Here is a 4319-nt window from a genome sequence, read left to right as displayed (position 1 = left end):
ACAGTCTGCCTTCGAAGGCTTGTCCAGTGGGGGAGATGAAAATGGTAAACAGATAGTTAGAAAACAATAGGGTAAGTGCAGAGGTAGAGATGTGTGTAAAGTATTGTGGCAGCTCAAAGAAGGGACAACTAATGACCCAGTCTGTCAAGAGAGGCCTTGTTGGAAGAGGGGAGGCATGAACTGAGTCTAAAGAAAAATGGGGGTTACCCAGGTGTAGTAGACTGTTACAGTACTGCCCTCCAGTGAATCATGTATCCTGATATCCATGCCCTCATGTGATCTCCATCTTCATTGACTCTGGACTTGGCCATGTGCCTTGCTTTGGCCAATGGGCTGTCAGCAAATGAGATGCCAGCAGAAGCTTGCTAAGTGTTTGTAGTTGGGACTTGCCTTCTTGGAATCCAGCTGCCACATGAGAAAGTTTGAGCAAAACCACGTAGAGAACTGAGGTGCCTCAGTTTGTATCAACCACCACTTGGGATCAGCTAGCCCCCAGTTAACCTGCCACATGATCACAAACACACATGTAATCCTAACTGATGCCACCAAGAACAGAAATGAGCCACCCCCAATAAGCTTACGAAGGTGGTTTTAAAACCTGGCTAGAAATTCTTTGATCTTCCTTTCTCAAGAAGTGAAGTCTGTGTCCCACCCGAGTCTTAATGGATTTGTGACTGCTCCCACCGACAGAATATGACAGAAGTGATGCTAAAAGACTTTTGAATTTAGGTCTTAGAAAGGCCATATAGCTTTTACTTTGTTTTCTGGGACACTTGCTCTTGGAACCGCCATATGCGATGTCTGACGACCCTAAGGCTATGCTGTTGAAGCCCCCGTCCTGTGGAGAGGCACCATGTAAACACTCTAGACCCACGTGAACCTAGCTTTCAGAGTCATTTCAGCCCAGGCTCCGGTCATGTAGATAAAGAAGCTTCCAGACAATCCAGCCCCAAGCTGTTTGAGTTGTCCGCCTAACTGTTCGAGTTTTCAAGCTGAGGTCCCAGATAGTGCGGGACAGAGACAAGTCTGAATTCCAGATCCACAGAATCCGTGAACTTAATAAAACGGTGGTTGTTTGAAGCTGTTGTTTTAGGTGATTTGTTATGTAGCAATAGGTACCTGATACATAAATTGGTACCTAGAAGTGTGGTACCTAAACATGCTTTAAAACCCTAAACATGGGGCAGTGGCTTTGGAGCTGGGTGGTGGGCAAAGGTCTGCAGGATAAGCAGCAAGGAGGCTGTAGTGCAGGCCGGAGGGGCTGTGAATGAACTAGTGGGAGAGGCTGGGAAAGCAGTAAGGAAACTGTTTGGAGGCTGGACCAAGGGCGACTCATGTTATATACGGTGGAGAAACAATTGGCAAAAACATTGCTTTTGGTAACAGAAAACGCACCTACTGAGTGTGGATTTAGCTAAAGGGATCTAGAGACGGAATGCTGAAAGTGTCATTTGGGTGCTTCTAGCTGGCATGATAAGGTATTATAAGAGAGATGAGCTAAATGAGGAGCTGTCCAGTTTGCTGAGATGGAAAAGAAAACTGGTCTCATTTCCAGTCTCTCCAGGAGGCAATAGATTCTCAAAGTGAAAACTAGCCTAAGGGTAAAGATTAAATCAAGCGTATGACTGTAGAAACTTCGTTCAGACTCCAGGAAGATTTAAGACGGTGCTTAGTAGACCTTCTCAGTTAAGAAAAAGGGTTTCTGAGAAAATTAAGGATGCTGTCCCATAGCAGAAATAGAGTCTTCTTGAAACTAATTATGCATGTGACTTTTGGTGCACAAAGTGAACCCAATAATACTCACAGAAAACCCATAAAGTTTTAAAGAGTATTGTGTTGGCAAAAACTCTATCAGTTTGGACTCAAAGGGAATGACACAGTTAAAAATGAAAAGAGGCCTTGGGCCCCCCAACTATCTATGGACAGTAAGCTGGCCAATATTCACACAGGCCTTTTCTTATGGAAAAGAAAATCCTCTCAGAGGGCAGAACCAAGAGCCCAGAGGATATAACTAGAAGCCAAGGGGAACTGAGCTCTATTCAAGTAACATTCCCTGCCTCTGGAGTAGGGGTCCTGATAATAGTGCCTGGTTGGATTCCAGAATGGCTTTGAATTCCATGATTGCTATGTGCCCCCCTTTTAAGGGGAGCATCTATTGAGGTTATCCTCTACATGATTTACCATTGTATGCTGGGCACGTGGGGAGCAGTTTTCTTGTCTTGTTAGCTCACAGACTTCTGGATCAAAAGGAGCCACACCCGAGGAGTTGTACCCCAGGAGATTCAGCCACATCCAGACCTGCTGCATGTTATGAGATCAAGGACTTTGAGCCTGCTGTCATGATTGGATACTACTTCGGGTGTTTTGGTAGGAGGTGTATATTTCACATGTGGGAAGGCTGTGCATCATTAGGGGTAGAGGGCAGACTGTGGTAGATTGCTACCTTCATGGCTCTCCAGGGAGTCACACCTCTTCCATATTGATTCTGGACTCAGCTATATGACATACGTTGGCCAATGGGATTTGAGCAAATGTGATCAGGCAGAAACTTCATAAATGCTTGTGCATTAGGGCTTGCTGCTTCTTTTTTTTGTTTTCACTTTAACGGTTTTTAATGAAAGTTGTATGCAAGATTACTTTACTCCTGCATCTTCTCAATTGTTTCGTTCTTATATTTGCCCTTTTCCTTTCCTACTTGGTGAGATTTGGCTTTACATTCGAGGATCTTTCTGCGGTCTTTATCCAGCTTTAGTCTGGTGATAACCACCTTGCTGGAGTGAATGCCCACATGGACAGTCGTACCATTAGCCTTCTCCCACTGCACTCGCTCATTGCAGATGACATATTTCTTCCTGTAAACCTGGACTACTTTGCCCATTTGCTGCCCTTTGTAGTGCCATCGTACAACCTGAACTTCATCATCCTTTCGGATGGGCATGGATCGAACATCGTACTTCTGTCTCAGCTCTTTAGAAAGAGGGGAAGACATAATCTTCCTGCGAATGTGGGAAGGTGCACTGAAATTTCTTTTCCGGTTTTCCATCAGTCAGAAGTCACAAAGGGATTGAACTTCATTTTGGCCGCTGGCACTTCAGCGATGGCTGTAAAAGGGAAGAGCGCTTGCTTCTTAGAACCCAGCTGCCACGTGAGGAAGCCCGAGCTAGCCGCATGGAGACAGCTGAACTGAAATGCTCCAGTTAACAGCCCCACCGAATTGCCAGGTATTGAGTGAGACGTTCTAAGTTCGTCCAGCCCCCCGTCCACCTGTCAACTGACAACAAATACATGGGTGAGCCCTGTAAGTCCGTATGGAGTACAGATGAGCCGTCCCAGCTGACCCCTGACCAAACTGCTGACTCACAGAATGGTTGTTGCCTTTAGTTACTAGTCCAAGTGGTTTGTTACACAGCAGTAGATAACAAATAAACCAGGTGAAGAGAAGGAAGGGCATTTAAGGTGAAGGAGAGGGCATGAACAAAGGCGTAGAGACAAAGCAAAGCAAAGCGCATGTGGGAAAATACAGGTGGTTTGGGGGTTGCCTGTGGCAATGAATGTTGAGAGGGATATCTGGCAAAACGGGGAAGACCCATTTGAGGAACGTGGGTAATGTGAGGTCATCAGAGTTTTATCGGAAGGGTGTGGAATGGCCAGAGAGATGCCTTCTTTCAAAAGATTACTCTGGGGCGGTGTAGGGGATTAACAGAGGGCCACATGGAGCGTCTCCTGCTCAGCTGGTCCTTTCGTCTTGTAGTGGGTTCAGAGCAGAGGTAGAGCGGCAGAAGGCAGCTTCTGGGGGAACAGTGTGGTGTGATGGACACTTCCTTGAGGTCAGGGTCTGTGTCTGCCTTATTTACTGTTGTATCTCTAGGGCCTCCGGGTCCTAGCACAAAGCAGATTCTTAATAAATATTTTTGAATGAACATATAAAGAAATAAGAGCAATCAAGTATCGTTGGTGCTATTTGTCAGGCAAAAAAGGGAGGAAATTCCAAGGAGAGTTTGGGAGAAAGTAGTGGTTATTTTTCTGGAAAGAAGAAGAAAGGCGTTTCCAACAGAGGGAGTCTCAGAAACAAAGGCATGGAAGTGTGAACTGTGTCTGGGGAACAACACATTCTGAAGTTCTGTGTGGTTCACACATGGATTGGGCAGGGGGAGTGGAGGGATGGTGCCTGAGATGTGGCTGGGGAGGGAGAAGAAGCCAGATCACAGAAGACTGGATTTATAAGGCTAAAGGTTTTAGACTTTATGCAGTAAGCAGTGGGGAGCCATGGCAGGCTCTGAAACAGGGAGAAGTGTGATGAGACTTGCTTTCTGGAGAGA

General features: G+C 45.9%; 1 pseudogene; it reads right to left on the bottom strand.

The window, feature by feature from the left end:
* Positions 1-2638: 2638 nt before the first annotated feature.
* LOC116758171 lies at positions 2639-3075 on the bottom strand (annotated as a pseudogene).
* Between the last annotated feature and the right edge of the window lie 1244 nt (positions 3076-4319).

Source organism: Phocoena sinus, chromosome 8 (genome assembly GCF_008692025.1).
Source record: "Phocoena sinus isolate mPhoSin1 chromosome 8, mPhoSin1.pri, whole genome shotgun sequence".
Taxonomy (NCBI): domain Eukaryota; kingdom Metazoa; phylum Chordata; class Mammalia; order Artiodactyla; family Phocoenidae; genus Phocoena; species Phocoena sinus.
This window is presented reverse-complemented; position numbering and strand designations above follow the sequence as displayed.